The sequence below is a fragment of the Siniperca chuatsi genome, linkage group LG8 (genome assembly GCF_020085105.1).
Source record: "Siniperca chuatsi isolate FFG_IHB_CAS linkage group LG8, ASM2008510v1, whole genome shotgun sequence".
In the NCBI taxonomy this organism is placed as follows: domain Eukaryota; kingdom Metazoa; phylum Chordata; class Actinopteri; order Centrarchiformes; family Sinipercidae; genus Siniperca; species Siniperca chuatsi.
The window spans coordinates 16,599,651-16,619,663 of record NC_058049.1 but is presented as its reverse complement, the minus strand read 5'-3'; the positions used below and the strand labels follow the sequence as shown (position 1 = coordinate 16,619,663).

The following is a 20,013-nucleotide window of genomic DNA, read 5'->3' as shown; positions in this document are numbered from 1 at the left end:
GGGCTACCCTTAGCTCAGACATGGACAAACTACAGCCCGCAGGCCACACACGGCCCGATGGGCTTATTAATCCGGCCCGCTGAACGATACCAAATCATATTAAAATAGGTACAGGTAAACCTTGTTCAATTTACCTTTCCCCTGTAATGCCCACGTTTCCCCAAAAGATGGCGCACTTCAGCTACATTGACCTTGTTCGCGTGTATTACTCGCTTCTCTTATGAGCCCTTCTGCAAAAATGAGCTTATCAAAGAAAAGAAAAGTGGATAGTGAGCGCCAAGTGTTTAATACGGAGTGGACAACAAAATATTTTTTCACTGAAGTCCGATAAAAGGCTGTATGCCTAATATGCCAAGAAACTGTTGCGGTTTTCAAAGAGTACAATATCAGCCGTCACTTTGCTACGAAGCATGCTAACTATGCTAGCAAGCAGTCAACGCAGGAACAGGCTCTGTCAAATTTTAGAACCCATTGTGGCCCGTGAGTCAAAAAGTTTGCCCATCTCTGCTAATGCTACTAACTAACAAAATTTTTCACAAAATTTACTAGCTATAATCTATAATTGAAAAATTTTGATGAACCAACATCTTGGTAATTCACTTTGTTATTCCACACAATTAAATGAGGCAGTATCTAAATTCAATCATGACAGAGAAAAAAACTCTGAACTCTGAAGCTGAATTCCTATTGAAGCTAACTAGCCTAGCAGAGTCATCACAGCGTTTTACTGTAATGGAATTCATGCAATTTGGTGTATAAGCTACATTTAAATCACATATTTAAATGTATTAAATTCTAGATTAATTTATTGTTGATTTCAATATACTGTAAGTAATAATAGGAGACAGACAGACAGACACCTAGCAAAACAGATGAATCCCTATGAAAAATGGACAGTAAATGATCAAAATGAAAAAAATTTATTTCCTTTTTAAAAATTACTCAAATGGACAAGAAAGGTGAAAGAACACATTATGTTTGTTGATACTGTGTTTCCCCCTGAAATGTCCAAAGGTAAACTGAAGTATCTGCATTTTCTGCAGGTCTGTAGGTTCTTTAATGAAGGTATTATTGGCGCAAAACTGTTTTCTACAACTACAGATTCCACTGTCACAGGTGCTCAGTTGTTTTGCCCCAATAATACCTTCATATTCTTTGGGTAGTCTGAAACTTCTCAATTTGACTTCTTCTGTATTTACTGCTGTCTGCCTTTGTAGAGCAGTGTACAGACTGTAAAGCCCTCTGAGGCAAATATGTGAGTTGTAATTTTAAGCTATATAAATATAATTCACTTGAGTTTCATCATTTCTGTACCTGTTTACAACACCCACAGTAACTTTGGGTAACCAACAGACCATGATGGATTACAGCCCATTTGATGTCCTCTTTAGAATCAGGCTAACACTGAATAAGTCTGTCTGTGTGGCTGTAGCTGAACCAAATCATGTGGAATAAATAAACTTGTTGTCTTGTTGATTTCCTTACCATCTGGGCAATCGGCCTGTATTAGTCAATATTAAATAAATACATAAATATGCCTATGAAATTAATAAATATGGCTATGAAATAATTAAATGAGAGAATATGGTTAAATAAATAAATCGTTTTTTATTTCATGTGACTTTTATTTCATAATGCCACATTTATTTATTTCACTATTGACTCATTTATTCATTTCATAGCAATATTCATTAATTTCATAGGCATATTTATGTATTTATTTAATTATTTAATATTGACTAAAATGGCATTCCATAACTGGCGACGTGTTGTTGTGTTCTGCTGAGTTTATTTTGACCTGAAGCTACAAACAACATGTTGTGTGTACAAGAGAAAGGGTTTCATCTGTTTTCATCAGATAACAGCATTTACTGTGTCCAGCAGAGGACTGCAGCTGAGGCGCTACTTGCAGTGTTTTTTACTAGCTGATGTTACTTAAGGTTCACAGCGGTTGCTACTAGCCCTCTTATTATTCAATCTAAGTCTCAGGGATGACCTTTCCTTGCCTAGGATCCCTATTAATATTTTAGTGTGCTCATCTCAAAAGCATTAACTGGCTGTTTAGCTCGCTGCGACACTGCCCCAATGTCATTCAAACCCTTTAAAGTGATTACAAAGAGATAAAACTGTGTCGTTATAATCATATCATCTTTGTTGGAGGTGATGCTGGAATTTTCAGCAGTGAGTTTCACAGTGAAGAAAGTCTTTCAACTGTGTCCATTTAAAATTGCAAACACTCTGCAGGAGCTTGTTGGCAAGCAAAAAAATGAACCATTTAATTAAGTATTTTTTAGGATTTAATTAAAATCTGTTTAATATGTAGCACAACAGCTGTCAGTGAAAATGGGATTCCTTTATTATAAAACTGTACATGATGCAATTTATTTAGAAGCGCCTCCATTTTAATTATGGTTAATTGACTGTATGTCTGTGTTCAAACACCTTCATGTCGCAGTGAGTAGTTCCGTTAGACGTTGCTGTTTAGGTGCTAGACGATAAAGTTAAACTAGTCTGCAGTGTTCAGATAGTCTCCCACAGGAAGAAAAAGGGGCAGACATGTCAATGAGGAAATGTAGTAGAAAAAGAGCGAAAACAACTTGGTAAAAAACTACAACTCGTCATATAAAGTACACTTGGTAATATGGTTACTTGGCTGTGTTGTGCTCATTGTGAGCCCCAGTTTCTAGTGTCAAAGTCAGACTTTCAGCAAATGACCAAATCTCTTGTTTTTCTGAAGAGGACAAACAGAAAATATGATGATAAACAATGTAATGATGGTCAACACGCTGATATAAAAGTAAAAGTTGGACAGTGGTGATTAGGAATGCATCGAGCTGATCGGTATCGGGTGATCGGGTGTCCGGCAGATGTGACCGATCCACATTAAATATAGTTTCTTTGTCAATGTCATTATGAAATTCAGTGTTTACGCTATCAGTTACTGTACATTCACTCAGTCATGGTGGACCACCAACAGTTTTAGTGCCTCAGCAATCCCTGGCCTTATGTTACCTTATATAAAAATTATTCCATGCTGTGAGCGCTGCAGATTTTAAAATAGGAAAAAAGAGAGAATGGGTATTGGATCGGTACTTGGTATTGGAAGATGCCTGAGAAGGCTGAGCTGAGGAAGTGGAATCGGTATGAGCAGATAATAAGTTGGCTTGGTGCATCCCTATTGGTAATGCAGAGGATACATTTTAGTGTTGCTCTCATTTTCCATTACTGATGATCAGATGGAGAAGCTAAATCCAGCACAGTGGTAAATGCAGCAGAATCCAGAGAAGCCAGAAATCAAACTGGGTTCATCCAGTAACTAAGTAAATTAATTAAATACAGAAATGGCTAATTTGCTGGATATGAAAGAGTAAAAGCCAAACCTACACCGATGCAGAAAATGAGAAAGCTGGATAATTTCAAGGAGATTAATAACCGGGTTCTTCTATGTTTAACGAAAATATCCCAAATCAAAAATCATGATCAAAACCACGATGAGACTCAAAACATCGGGGATACTAGTGTGAATGTAAATGTACTTATTATTTGAACTGAAGCAAGAAGTCACTTGTCAAAAAATGTAAACATGGGTTGTTAAAGCCGTATAATCAAATAACCAGTGTTTTTGTTTTACTTGTAAGGACAGTCTCAAAAAGTCTTTCGTTTCTGTGATGACCTTCACAGTCATTCTGTCCCATGGGTCTCCAGCAGGTCAGCTCTTTTTTTTTTCTCTCGAGTTTAAAGTGATGGGCCTGAGATCTCATCTGATAGCAGATCCCTGAGGAAGTCTGTGGCAGGAAAAGGTAGAGAAGGAACAGAATTGATTCAGAGAGGAACCAAAGTTGGAATGGCCCGATTAGCTTCTCTCAGCAGAAGTAACCTCCACTGAACGTGTGTGTGCGCATGCGCTTATACTCAGAAGTTGGTATTGGTTTGCACAAATTCTCGCATTAACATTAAAATAGGCAGAGCCCGGAGTGCTGACTGAAGATGTCATAATCAGGGGATGAGGATGCAAATCTGGCCTCTTGGTGGAAACTAAACAGCATTAAAAATTTACTGTGTACTTTATGCATTTTATTCATGGGTCTGGAACCTTGCCGAATTCCTTCTCTCCCTCATCTTTTTCACCATAGTCTTTAATTCATTCCCCTCCTCCTCCTCCTCTCGTTCCTTCCTCTCCACCAAGTCTCTGCTCTCCTCCTTAGGCTACATCCTACTTATAGACAAGCACTGCTCTGGGATCTGATCCGCATCCTGTGAAGCTGATATATGAGCTTTGTGAGCAGAACAGCAGAACAGAGCACAGAGTGGATTTTAGAGACATCCGATTACTTTACTGTTAGGCCTCTGCACAAGTGACGAATGCTGAGTAGGACCAGCGGACACAGTTTTGCTTCAACAACAATACTGAAGTGGAAAGCTGTCGTTGGGAAAAGCAACACACACAACCATGAGAGAGAAATAGTACATGAGCCTGTCCTCACTAGAAACTCTGTCCTCATTAGTAGGAAAAAAAGTACCTGATTTGTGAAACATAAAATGGTGCACTGTGTGAAGTCAACCAAGCCGGTCATGTTCATAAAATTAAGAAAATATCACCAAAACTAAGATAATTTGACCTAACCCAACAAAACTATCTCAGAATGTAGGACTGTCACGTTTCATAAATAACAAGATAAATTATGCTTTTCAAAGGATGTTACACAAACCTCTGAGAGAATATATTGACTTGACGTATGCATAGAGGTATTATAGATTTATATAACAATTTTATATAGACAAATTACTTGGATCAGTAGTTTGCTGAGTGTCTTTGAGAGGGTGTTACATGCTGTTAATGTTATGACCAGCACTCAAACCATCAGTAATATGAGGTCATGTAGGTTAGCCTTAACTGGCTGAACAGTCAGAGTATAAACTAATCTGTCAGTGCTGCCATTACTGCAGAGTCAAACTGAACACATTTACACCAAACGTGAAAGCAAAGATCGGAGATCAACATTTTGACTCTGATGAAGAAACATTAGTGTCGAAACATTAGTCTGTTTGCACAATTAAAGGCTGCAAATCAAAGTATGCTCCAGTCTCTGTTTTTCCTTTGGAAGTTTTCTGTCCTCAAATTAAGAAGCACCTGATACAGCTGCATTTTGTTTAGAGATGCGCAGACAACCCTGTTTCAGTGATAGCAGACATGTTTGGTTGATCACAGTCAGTAGGCATCCCCTCCAACATATGTCTGTGTGAATAAGGAAGTTATTCAGTCTAAAAACACTTGCTTATTACTTGCTAGGTTATGATTATAAAGCAGCAAACTTGCAATCCATGATTTCTTGCATTGTATCTGCTCAGAATTGAAATGTGAGGATTTAATGGAGATGAATAAAGGCGGCAGAGAATTGTGGATTTTACTTTCAGGTTGTTGTTTTTTTTTTTGGAGCAGCTGATAACAGCATAGAACATTCAGTGCGGTTTTGGTGATTTACAGGTGAGAAGTCAAACCGTCTATGCAAACTGGATTTTTTTGGTTTATATGTATTTTATTTGATGACTATATTCTCCACATGTAATGTAACATGTTCAACAGGATCTTTCAGACATATTTCTTGGCAAAAATAGTAAAAAGCAAAATCTTTTACATACATGACAGTGTTATTGCGTTGGTTTACACCTTCAACCCTTATCAATCAATCAATCAATCAAACTTTATTTCTATAGCACCTTCCAACAACCGAAACTGAACAAAAGTGCTGTACAACATTAAAAACAAGATAAAAAAAATTATAATAATAATAATGGCTTATGTATCTATAGCTGAGCTGTGAAGTAGACAGGAGAATGGACTGAGGAAGAGAATGGAGCAAAGGGAAGAGAAGCATAGATTGAGGATTTTAAAAGCAAGGGGGAAGAGGAAAGAAGAGGGAAATGAAGGAACATCCTCCAAGAACAAAAGAGAGATTGAGGACTAAGATGACAAGGAAACATAGACAGAGTGGGGGAGAATAAGGTGGTGAGGAGGACAGGCAACACAGAGTAAGAAGAGAGATAGAGAAGAGGACAGAGGAAGAACAGAGATGGGAGTTTGCTTTCCTGTAGAGCAGCTCCACTGGAGTCTATCCAGTATTCGTGTCTACAGCCTCAAGATTGACAGGCAGCATCTCATTCATATGAACAGACAGGTAACACTGAATATTACATGTGGCTCTGAGAAGATGAAGCTGCACGCTACTGCACAAATACATATTGTACACATGCACACGCACACATGCACACAAACACACAAGTTTGCACCTGCGTTTGAGGATAGCTACACAAACTGAAATTAATAGTTTATTGGAGGGTACTCCAACTTTCTCGCCTGCTCTCTCTCGCTCTCTGTCTCTCTCTCTCTCTCGCTCTCTCTCACACACACACACACACACACACACACACACACACAAATTAGGCTAAAAACAAACATGGCTCTATTATATAACAACAGAGAATTCCTTCCTGACTGTAACGCTACCTGAGGATCTGGCTAACCAATGACAACATTTGTATTCACAGCCAATCCAGCTTCTCTAAACTGAGACAAATGGCTTCTTTTCTTTCTGCTTACCTCCCCCCTTCTCCCCTTGGCTTTCTATTTTTATAGCCTCCCTCATTCATCAACTCTCTTCTTCTCTCCTCTACTTTTTCACTGCTGAAAACATCCCTCAGCTGAACATTGTGGCTCAAAGCCGAATATCAAAAATATGCTTCCTCTTCATTCAGTCCTTTCTACGTTAATGAGGGAAAAAGCTTCACTGAGCAGTCTGTTATTCAGAATATCTTTCCATCTTCACACTCTTCAGATTTCTTTCTTCTTACCAATACCCTCCCCAAATTGGCTTCCTTTCCTTTTTCTCCTACTTCCTCTCAGTTTCAGGATATTGAACATGAAATTCAATCGATTACAAGAGAGGAGGAGTGGTGGAAAGAGGAGAGCGAGTTAGTTTAACAAAAACGTGCAGTGAGCAGAGAGAGGGAACTAGGAAGAAAACTAGAGTTTGAAGAAACACAAATGAGGAGACTGACAATGGAGCTCTGAGAAACAGCCTTCTTTGCACATTTCTGGTGAGAAAAGAGGGTTTCAAGCAGGTTAATACAGAAGAAACAGTGAGAAACACAGATAGAGCAGAAATGACAGAAAGAATTGGTGCAGAGAAAAAAAGAGTCGGTATAGATGAATGACACTTTAGACTTATCTAAATGACTGGTTGTCAGGGCATCCGCAGTTATATTTCTATCCAAATGTTATGTGATTTTTAAGCAAACTTTTGAAATTATGCAAAAAATCTATTGAATGAGGAGGGTTTCCATTAGCCAGTGAAGAAAAAGCGCTCTTGAAGCCAAAAAGGAGTATTGAATAGTATTGTGCAAGCTACAGTATGTGACTGAATTCATCATTTAAAAAAAATCTAAATCTGTTATCTCAATCCATTTAAAAAAAATGTATCACACAATAGTATGTGCTTAGAAGCCAGCTAATGAAGGAAAGAAGAGGATAATGAGGAAGAAAAAGGCTCATTGTAATGATATCTAGCTTTTAAAAATGTCCCTCTCCTGCCCATGTTGGGCTCAACTCAATTTGTAAATTTGATGCTTAAAAGATTCCAGAGCAATCTGGAGACACGACTGTTATGCTCCAATAGAACTAGTTTGTACAATGTGTTGTTCAACCTCATCGGAAGGCAAAAGTGTTACAGTGTTGTGAACAGCCATACTTTAAGGTAAGGTAAGGTAAAAAATATGCCATTAGAGAAGGGGGCGAGACATGCTAATCATTTAACTATGGGGACAACGGCGCACATTTGCAGACAGTCATACATTCTGCCTTCTGCCTGGAAGGCATTAGTACTGTTGCACTCGTTTGTGCACATTAAAAGAGAGACAGCATGAGAGAAAAGTTCAAACTGCTTACTTTCTCACCTCCAAATACCTGGCTAACCGCTCCGTCAAGTGAACATGAATGTAGGACTGTCGGTTTTGGAATGTTACAGAAATTGCCGAACGCAGCCCTTCCCTACCTCCCCCAATATTGGAAAGATATGGGATGAGGGGGTTTCAGACAATGAATCCAATAAGCACTTTGGTTGAAGAATACTGGTGTCTTTACCCCTACCTATTCAACATTGTTTGAATTGTGTAAGCAAACTTGAAATCTGATATAATAACACATGATATTGTCATGACATGATATAATAACACATGATATTGTCTTTTGCACATAGAAGAATATATTTCAGAAGAAGAATCATTTCATTTCTATTGTTTATCCTCTTATAATTTCAGCACTAGCTAAAATATTATTATGTTTATATTGTATGTGACAATACTTTGTCAAGAACCTATATTTGCAGTAAAACATGTGGATATTGGTGCGTCCCCATCACTGAGTTAACGAATGAGTGAACAACTGACTGACTACTTGAAACAGTGACCGAGTCAGTAAGTGACAAGGATAAAGGGGAAAAGGCAGAAGAAAATCTCAGCCACAAGTTCGAGTTAAACACAGTGACAGACAAAGAACTGAGGAGAATGAGATCAAGGCCAAGGCAGAAGGAAACTGTCAAGGAAGAAATTCAAAGTCTGAAACAGTGTGCTTGTGATTCCAACATTTTTTCCCCACACACCTATAGCTAAGTCTCATGTTTGTGACTGTTCCCAAGTCACTTTTGGCTGTCAGACCAGTGTTGTTTCACCGTGTAAGCCTTACAGCAGCTCACAGGCATGTCGAGATCAACCTAGATCTAAGGCTGGGGGACACATGCTGGTGGACACAGTGTAATTAATAACATCTAAATTAGCTGTACAAGGCTTTAGGTTTGCTGCCTGCTGCCCCTGGCTGTTTGATTGGCTGAGGAAACATAATAAAAAGAAACATAATAGGAAGTGTTGTTTCTTGTCTTTTTGTCTACTTGACTACAGGTCTGTCAAATTCGTGTACTACGAGTACGGATCCTTGATTTTCCTATCTGTGAGGTGAGCTCCACCAGCAAGTGTGCAGCCATGAGCTAGATGATGATGAATAGACTCTGCCGCTGCTGGCTGCTAACAGTCTAAGCTCTCACAAAGTGCTTTCCTGTGGCAGCCATGCTTCCATAACCTCTCCTTGGTGTGAAAAACAAAGCCGTAGCTGTCTCTTTCCCTTGCGCCTAGAAAAATACAAAAGAGCTTGCTCTGAACATGTCAGTTTCCTCTAGCTGAGAGATGTTGCTACATTGTCACTGTTGAGTAGAAAATTACAGTTAATAGCCCATCTGCTTCTACTCTGTTCTGCTTGTGTTATCAATACTACAGCTAAATACCCAAAGCTGAATAATCTATGTGAAAGTGGTACAGAAAATGATATTTGGAAAGAAACAGCAGAAATCACAGAAGGAAAATGCATCCAAGCATCTCCATTTCTCTTTCGGCTTTCTAATTGGTAGCTAGATCTTCAATGTGTTGCATTAGAGGGAACCTAGGCTGATAAAAAAGATACATTTGGCTGTAATTGAATCCATATATTTGCATTGATGAGCTGCGAGAAGGTTCCAGAATGGCGTTAAATGAAAATGCAAATGAGCAAAGCACAAAAAATTATGGCAAAGGATGCAAAAGTTCACAATAGATATAATATATTCATATGGAAACAATGTTTTTCTCTCTCAGTATGTCCCTCTGCAAGAGAGTTAGTACCATAAACAGAGATCTCTTGAGTCTCACTGTGAAAATGTATGAAAAGTGGAGGAAATTATGCAAAAGGAGTGTGATAGGGACCATGATAGACGTTTTACTGCTCTGTATTTGGGCAGTTCTTGTTCCAAGTTCCCACGCAGAATTCAAATAGACTGATTTAAATTCACTCAGCTAACTTCCTGTACAAAACTATCCTATCTTTTTTTAATACCATCCTATCTGACGGAATCCCTCAGCTCCTGTCGGTATCCCACGGTGATAGTGCAGCCGTGGCGACGGGCCAAGTGTTAAGCCAATCATACACGGGCTCTCTTATCTGTCTGCTCCACTGGGGAAACAAGGGAAGAGCTCAGGAGGACAGAGAGATAAATGTCCTTTCTTTACTCCAAGTGCATTACTCTGCTCTATTTAAGACTTTTCTCCTCCTCCTCTCTTTCCGCCACCTCAGTTCCCCTTTGCAGAGTTTCCTCCTCCCTCGGCATGTTAGAGCTCTCCCGAACCAGTCAGAGCAGTCCTGCGCTCAGCATCTCCTCACTTCCCTTTTTCCCCAACCCTTCCTTGGTTGCCTTCTTTCTGCTCTGACACTTTCTTTCTTTCTTCTTGTTGTCGTGTGTTGTTGTCTGTTCACAGAGTAAATGCCAGTAGAAAGTTCAAAAGAGGCCTGTGGGAAGTAGCTCTCACGTCTTACTGTGTGTGTGTGTGTGTGTGTCTTTGTGCTGATACGAACCTGTCTCTAAGGCTTTGTCAAACTAAATGCAAGTCAAATGAATGCAGACAGAACATCCACACCAGGCCCCAGACAAGCTCTCACACTAAACTTTCCACAAAGTGTTTTATGTTTGCTGTATCTGAACGGGAAACATTTGTCGGTTTTTCACTTTGTTATGGAGAAATGATTTTTTAACCGTGTGGGTTTTTCTGGAGGTCACCCAAACAGTAAAAGCTGAGCTCAGCCATAATCCAAACCAGTAAATATAGCCTCCACTTCACTGGTCCATACACAAAGGCAGTGATATATTGTTAGAGCTTCATGAACAGATATCATCTGATATCATTGCAGATCAATGCCTGAACAAAAATGTTGATATTCGTGATGAATCTAAAAATCCTGGTGAGATCAGATCTCACCTAACAAATGCCCGGACATAACAAAATGTATGTGTAGTACGTGTGCTCCATTTAAACTGTGCTCGCTGAATATTTTCGGTTTGCAGGAATGAGTGTTGCAGCTACCAAATATTTTCTCATTAATATGCTGAATATTTTCTCGATTAATCAAAATTTTTGTACCTGTGAATTTTTTAAGCCCAAGGTGATGTCTGCAAATTTCTTGTTCAACACCCAGATATATTCAACTTATTATAATGTAAGACATGGAAAAGCAGCAAATCCTCACATTGGAGATTCCAGAACCATCAAATGTTCAGCATTTTTGCTTAAAAATTAACTTTTATTAACAATAAAAGTTAATAAATCAAAACAGCTGGCAAGATTTGAAAATCATTCAAATTCAAATGGGTATAATATTTCCCCAAAGGTAGGTTTCAATAAAAAAATGCATACGAGCAGTGAAAAATGAAAAAAGAGAAAAAATCCTCAAGTTCAAATCCTGCACACCTCCTCACACCTGGCAAATTGTTACGTTACCCTAAAACCAAGTCTTAACCCTCAAACAGCCCTTTAAACTTGTGGGGTCCAGCATTTTGACCCCACAAAGCTGTCGGGACCCCACAAGTATAGTGGGCTTCCTGTTTTTGGAGCCCACACTCACACACACAGATGGACAAATAATGTGGGTATTTTTAGACAAACACAGCATTGCTGCCGCTTAAGGGCAGGAAAGAGGATTTTAAGCAGGACAGCACTCTGGACAAATGTTCTCCTTCACTGTTACACCCACTGTCGTATAAACACAACAGGCAAACAGCAGCCTGCATTATGTCTGATCAAAGTTAGTATTAAGGAGTACCAAGACTACTCACTGATACCACACACACACACACACACACACACACAAGCAGCTCTACCACCCACAGCAGCCAGGAGCTAATATCATGCAGTCTCATGGGAGTTTAAAAGGCCTACTCAGGAACAGAGTCAGTGAGGGAAACAAAGGATAGAGTGGGAAAGGTGCTGATGAAGGAAAATAAGGAGGAGAATAAATTGGAAAGGCGAATGCAGGATAAAAACCACAGAGAAGGAGGAAAGGAGAAGAGCATAAAGGAGAGCGATGAAGCAAACATGGTGGTGCTGATTTAAGACGCTGTAGCAGGGAACTGAAACTTCGGGCTAGCTACAGCTGAGAGACGTCTTTATCTAAATAAGCACTCTAAAGCCTACACAAACAATGCACTAGATCCTTTTCATACTTCAAGATGAATAGTACAGATATTGTTGCCAACACTGTTCAAGGCTCAATTCTACTGTGTTTTGTTACATTACTTAGTTTGTGAAAGTAGAGTTTAATTTAATTTATTTTTTAAATTATACTGGTGTGATTTATGCTGGTGTGTCTTATATTTACTGACTCATTTTGACATTACATAACTTTCAAAACATAACAGATATTTATGTTTGTTGTTTGATATTCAAGTGTTTATCTTTGGTAATAACTCATTCTAAACTAATTAATTACAGCTATCATCGGGCATTCATAACACTCAAGATACAGTACAATATGTAAGTGATTTATCAAAATGGCATTAATGATGATGAACACACATCATTGTCGATTAATTGACACAAATTAAGCAATCATCACTTACTTGTTAGTAAAACATTAAAAACATAACATGAAGAAAAGTAATGAATAATTCACCTTAATTACTGACTTACTAAAACATGTTGCAAATTAATCCCTTACATAGGATTATTTTATTTGACCTACTCTGGTTGATGTTTAATTGTTGCGAGGAAAAACAGTAGACTGTTCCCTATTAGGACAAGTTAGCCCTGTGATGATTCAAAACTAGAAAGGTATAGTGTTTGACAGTGTAAACCAGGTGTGTCCCAGTCAACATTGTGGTCCAGTAGGTCATTAAAGAGAGGGAACTGACCAAACAGAGGATCAGTAGGACACATGAACCCAGATGGTGTTTGACCTTTTCCAGTCTGAGCGGTTAATCCTGTCAGATTTGTTTCCAGGGTGTCAGTCTCTTCTGGATCACCACAGCCACAAACCCCATTTCAAGAGTGGAGCAGAATTCCCCTGCCCTGCACTTTCCTACACGTGACATTTGACCAACAAAAGAGATGCAAGCACACATGCAATAAAACCCCCGCATCCAATAGCAAGGCAGTGGATAGGGCTGGGTATCAAACCTTAATACTTTTTTGGGTACAGACCAAAAGGTCTCCATAGCACCAAATATTGAAAGCTGCCAACTGCCAAAAGCTGCCATTTAATAATTGGTCTTGCTTATTTGTTCTTTGCTGATTTGCTCATTTTAGGCCATTTTACTTAAGTTCTTGCATGGCTTCTTGTGTTTAGACAACATAAACATTTGAGAACTTTGGCTTCTTTTGTTAAAGGGTTTTATAGAAAAACAAGTTTATATTTCTCAAAATAAGGTATTGAAAAAAGTGTAATTTTGGTTTCGGTACCAAATCCCAGAAACCATACTGGCACCAGTATCACAACATTTAAAAACAATACCCAGTCCTACCAGTGATGGGAGAAGATTGGACCTGAGTTGGTCCTGTACAAATCTTTTTTCCTCCCCTACAGTCACTGAACCATTTCTCACATTTGGACCAGAGCAACACAGAACCTTTACCTTCTTCAGACAGAGACAGGAGAGAGAGAGAGACAGAACCACACACACATACACACAAAATTGTTGTGTTTTCCTCATCGCTTCTATCAGTCTAACCTGCTATTATCTCAACTCTCTCTCGCCTCTCGACAAACAAACAACACCAGGTCCCTAACAAGCCCACATGGGGATTGGCCCTTCCAAGCGGGTGATCACTACACTGATTGGCTGAAGGATGTGCTTTCACTCTGCAGGGGTGATACAATGATCTATTTATTTTTATTTTTTTTATCGAAACCTCTACATTGCAACTACCTCTGGATAATTGTACTGTATGGAGGGGTCCTATTACTATTACTTCAATCTGTGTCATGTCTGAAATGACACAGAGAAAGGTCTTTTTAGTTAACAAAAACAAAATCAAATTTAATGAGCCCTCCTGGGAGAAGCGCCCTCCCACTGCTTTCATTGGTCAATGGAAGCCTTATTTTACCATTTTGAGGTTAATCAAGGATTTGCAACAGTTCCTGGTCTTATACAAACTCAATTCTTTTGTTTACCCATTTGTGATAATGTATAGTGCAGTGGGAAAGCATTAAGAAAGTCCTACGTTTTTTAGTTGCCCACTTTCTCCACTCCTTTTTGCTCTAGCAATAGAACCGCTTTAGATTCAAACGTTACAGGTGTCAGTGTATTGTAACTAAACATTCATATAAACTTAATTTATTTGCTGATGATCTTTTGATGTATTTAACTAACTTGCAAAAATCTATACCGCCTTCGATTGAATTATATCATATTTCCAGTCAAGCATTTTACCTACACCATATAGTTAGAAACACAATAGAATAGCAATGGATTCATCGTATCCTCAAAACCTCTTTTCATATATATTTTCAAAGGATAAAGACATAAATTCTGTCAACTTTACAGAAAAAAACTTAGCAGCAATGTGGAGAAAAATGAGTATGAGCTTATAAAATAATTCTTTATGGAACAATCCTTTTACCATTAATGTCACAATATCAGCCTGATTCTTGCCATTTCCCTCTTTCAGCCTGTTCATTTACCTGCATACTAACTCTATTGTCATTTCCTACTACTCCCTGCTACTCCCTCCTGACCTGCAATAACCCCTAATCCTGCCATTCTCCATCACCTGACAGCCCCACCCACCTGCTCACCTGTTCCCACTTCCCTCATTACCCATGCAGTATATATACTGGCCCATTTTCATTTGTTCCTTGTCTGATTGTTTTATGTGTTTCTGACTGAGTGGCCCAGTCACTTCATCTGCTTGTATTTTAGACTGATTAATGCAGAATTTGCAGCAGGATGTAATAACGGATATCAATTAATCAATTTAAGATGGAGGGAATTTAACGAGAGATATTACAGTCATTGAAAATGTGTGTTTAATCTAATATAAAATAATGTTCAGAATCTACTCTACAGGAGATAAAGTTAATAAATATGATAGAAATATATCAGGGAACTGTCTTAAATGTGCATTTATTGATTCATTGATCCATGTTTTTAAGGATTGTTACAAAATTCTGAAGATTTGGTTTGATATAGAACATTGGTTATTAGAGATACTGGTTTTGTTGGATCTAGTGTTTAAGTGTGCACCCCATACATGATGATCTGTGACCCAGTACCACCACCATCACTTTAGTTTTTTCAATGGGTCTGGGTCACTGGGTTTGTCACACAGCATTAATTTACCAGTGTCATTGTGGTGTTGGTCAAAAAGAGATACGCTCACGGGTGACACTGTTTTTACAAAGCCTGTCTTGAGCTCATACAGCCTATGTGACAGGTGTGTGCATGTTATTGTGCAAAGTGAAGCCTCACTGACCGGTGTGATGATTGGTTCCTTTCAGATGATTACAGGCCATCTATATACTAACCCTAAGTAAAAGTAATGTGGCTTCTTTATCAGCCTTTCATAGTAAAGGAGGGTTACTGAAGTTAAAGCTGTGAGTCAGCGCTTAACAAACTCATAGTCACGGTTCATTTCAAGTCCAGTGTGTTGGGAGTGTAGAACTAACACAACATGTTCTGTCCTAATTCTTTGTGACTGCACTGTTGGATTCTAGAATGTTGTCTAACTGTGATGTCATAGCTACATTTCAAACACAGCAGTTGCTTTTACACTTTCTCCAGCTGGTAGTTTAAAAGCCAAACCATGTGGTAGACCATGTTGTTATTCTTGAGTCATTCGCAATGTTAATTATTCTGAATTTAACGTGTGCTCGCAAACAGTGAAAGTGAACTTACCGGGGTAAGTAAAAGCTCTTATTGCTCTCTCTGCTCTCAGTTCTGAACCACAATATCAGTCTAGTCACTCGTCTTTCAGCCATGCGGCAGAGGAGTTGCTTTTACACGCACCATCAACTTGAGTCTCTCCAGCTGCTCACTAGAAAACCTTGTACTTCTACACTCAGTAGCAACAGAGTTCAGTGGCTTATTCACCGTTTTATATCCGCTTAGATCAGTCAAGTCAGCTTTAATGCTTCTATTAAAATCCTTCTTTCTTGCTGTGTAATTACGAGATCAGTATAATTAGACTGAAAACATGAGGATGATGCTAAAGATACTGAGTAGATACTGAGGCTTGAAGCAATCCACTCACTTTGAACAACAGTGACTCCTCTGAGGAGCACTCAGTGGATTTTTAGTCATCTGTGCTTGAAGCTTTTATACAAAATATCTCTGGATTGAGATGTTGAGAACCCTCTAAAGAACCCCACACCCCCCACACACTCTTCCTGTCATGCTGTTGTAATTCAGTCAGGGTGACAGAGGAGGTTCACAACATTTCCGGAAACCCGGCTGTAAATACAGATTTGTTTTGGTTGAAGCTCTCGGAGTCAGGACTGTGAGGTTTAGATCTATTTCATTCACTTAGACAGACAGCCTGTTTGGCACTCAGTACAAGGACTGACACGTGCTGTGTAGGCTTGTCAGGTGGGTTATCTGCAGACTCTTCATCAAATAAGATCTACAAAGAGTGCATGATGACATATAGTCTGTTTTTTATCCTTTTCATTTGGAACGTATTATGCCATTCACCAATAAAGAAAAACAAAAGGACTAGGGACACATTTCTGCTGCTAGTTGTCATTTCTTTCCATTCACTGGTGATTTCCTTTTCCTTTCACTTCTGGAAAGTCAGCTGATGATGAAAAACCCTAATGCCTCTATATAGCATGTTATCTTCTCTTCCTTCTCTTCCTCATAGCTGTTAAATGAGATATGAGCTTCTGCGTGCAGAGGCGACATTTACAAGCTGATGGATATTTTTTTTTTGTCTTTGTTTTTTCTCTACCATGCTCTTCTTTTTCAAATTACTGTTGTGGTTATAAGCCTTAACCTCTCTGTGTTTGTGTGTGGTTTAAACCTTTTCTTGCAGGAGTGTTAAAGCTCACACCAAATTCACAAAGCATCATGTGTGAAACAAGAGGAACATTTTCTGTAGAAGAGTTATTTTCTGATTGTTACTCTCTCTCTCCTTTCTGTCACCACTCCTGTCCGGGTGCCCTGTCTTTGTCTTCCTCCATTTCTGAAACGGGGCCTCTGATTTGAACAATTATGGTAAATGTGCAGTTTAGGATTAAAACCTGCATGGACATGACAAACAAGACTGCTATTTTTGAAAGAGGTAATAACATTCTTCCTCTTACAACTTAAATGTAAACTTCATAAGCAATAAAATATACCCTTGCTTAATTCAATACACTTTTGCTGTTACATCCTCACTTCTGGTATGTCCAGTAGCTTATGGTGACTAATGTTAGCTCATATTTAGCAAACTTTAAGTAGATAATGCTCATAACTGAGTCAGTTCACTTACTTATCTCTACTTGTGCTAGTATTGTGATATGTTTTACCTTTAAGATTATCCCGTAATTGTCTATTGTGGCTACAGTCAAAACTGTTCAAGTTAGGTTCAAGTTACATACTGTAGTCTCGCTTTAAATTGTACAGAATTTACAAGCATTTCAAAAGAACACCCAAAACAATCTCTTTGTGAATATTCAAAAATAGTATTATACAAGAAAAGCCTGTTCCCACACTGAAAGAGAGAGAGATGTACATGGTGGGAGTGGGGCTTTGAATGTACAAATATAAATTATAGTAATCAAGGGTGTAGGTTTGGTATCAACACTGGTAAATATGTTTTGAATTTATGAACGACTCTGTCAAAATCAGCAGGGGGAGGCACGTAGAAACAGTTGTTTGTGGCTTACAGCTCTCTCTCTCTCAGCGCTGTCCATTGTTCTTCTGAAGCAACAGCTAAGCAATAGTCACATGTATCAATAATTTGACGCAACCTCTGGGAGGGCACATTGGAATAAACTAATATGTCTTCACTCCAACGAATGGTAGGGACAATTCTGTCCACCAAAAATATTATACTACTAATACTAATACTATACTATATGCAAAACTATGCTCTTGACAGTAATACAATTCATTGCAGCTAAATGAAATAATAAACTTTCTGAGCAGAAAGAAAAAAAACAATCATTCCCTTGGCCATATCTTGTGTACTTTGGGTCAGTAGGCATCAGTGATAGCTGTTCTGAAAATTAAGGAAAGACAGTGATGATGTTAGAAGTGTGTGAGAGAGTACAGTATATTCTATATGATACAAACTATGCATTACCAGGGCGATTCTGCTGCTCTTGCAACTCTGTTTTCTCATGCAGTATGATAATTTTTCATTAATTCTGTAATCCTGATGGGATGTCTAATTTTGTCAGCATTTTAGTTCCCCCACCCTCCCATACATCCAAGAGTTATATGTTATATCTATATTTTATGATTTTATATTCATTTTAAAATTATATTTTATTCCAAATGTGGAGGACCACATCCATCCACCCACGGAATTGTTTCAAAAACCCTCCACTTTGGTTTCACATCTCCCACAGAGACACAGTATCCTCTCTGTCTGGAACAGGTCTGGACCAGTTAAAGCCCCTCCTTCTCTCTTCCAGACTGCACATTCCACACAGAATGAGTTGAGCGGATGAAAGATTGCGTCTGTGACATGGCCACAGTCAATAAGCAGAGTAATCACAAACACAATCATCATCACCATCATCACAACAGTTTTGATCACCATAATCGGCATCATAATCATAAAGCTGACAGGGACGCTAATCAAAATGCTGATAGTAGAGTGGAAAAGTAATTGAAATGGATGTGAAGGTATTTATCTCCATTTTAAAGCTAGAGGGTTTTTGTTTTTTTTGCTCGACTTCAAGACTTACAAATGTGACTGAAGCGAGGGAGCCTCTTTTATATTTTGTGTGCCTGTGAGGCTGCATGTTTGCTGCTATGTTTGTAACTGTGCATCTGAGCATGAGTGTGTGAACATGCGGGGCAGAGACTATGTGTGTCAATGCAGCAGGGAGAGAGACTTAGTCAATATTGAGAGAGGATGTTGGAAATTGTTAGGACTGAAAGCTTTCAGAGAAGATAGAATAAGGGAGAGCTGCAAAAACCCAAATATTTTTCAGTCATTGAAGACTGAGAAAACCAGAAAATATTCAAAGCTGAAACTGAATTTTTGCCCTTTTTGCTGAATTACTTAAAAAAGTAATCGATAATTGGTAATGTCCAGGCTTATGAAGATATGTGAGTAAAATACCATAGAACATTTTTAATTTTTCCTGACAACATTCTGGCTCATGAGGTGGAATTTCTGGTGACATTTTGAGTCGAGTTGGACAGCTTCCCACCACCTGAAGCTTGACGCAGACTTTACCATGTGAGTCTTACCTTCTTCAAGCCCTTTCCATCACCACTGACAATATGACAGTGAGTCCTGGCTACACTGCCAAGTGCCTTGGTGTGATGTTACACAACATGTCCAGGCTCTTATCCTCTCAAATCTTGAGTCCTGTAACTCCCCTCTAGCTGGGCTGCCAAAACCTTCACTTCAACCACAGTAATAAGTGAACGTTGCAAGCCTTCTTTAGTCTCAACAAATTTGTAACCAAGGGTGTTAAGGTGGCACAAGAAAATACACTATAAAGCTGGAGAAATTCAGGATCAGATCCTGCAAGAGAACAAAAAACCTTGACAACAGAGGTTAAAGAGCACACAGTGGCAGCTAATTTGCTTTACAAATTGAAGATACTAAATTATGCAATGACACAGTGCTAAAGAAATGTCTCAAAAACCATCTGAAAATGTTTGCCAAAATCCAAGCGTGTATTGTGAGAAAGATTTGTGTAGGGATGAAAGGGAGCTCATCATTTCTCTGGAGTGCACTTGTTAAGTGTAGATAAGTCAATGAGCTCTGTTTTATCTCTCTGGATGACAACACATTAAGCTCCATATGGCTGACGACAACGTGCACTCATTGGCAGCTTTCCTGTTTGGAGGCCTGTCTCAAATACAGATTTGACACCCCTTACACCCTTACACCCTGAGATATAACCAGCAAACCATCTTATTTATCAATCAACAAAAAGCAACTTGCAACTGAAACTGCTCACTTTAATACTTCAATTATATCAGGCTTTAAGTAGAATAT

At 38.8% G+C, this 20,013-nt stretch overlaps 1 protein-coding gene across 3 annotated transcripts in view; it reads right to left on the bottom strand.

The window, feature by feature from the left end:
* The window catches only part of LOC122880052 (testican-1-like), a 101,838-nt gene that overhangs the window by 57,818 nt on the left and 24,007 nt on the right, over positions 1-20,013 (bottom strand). The gene's annotated exons all lie outside the window — the stretch shown is intronic.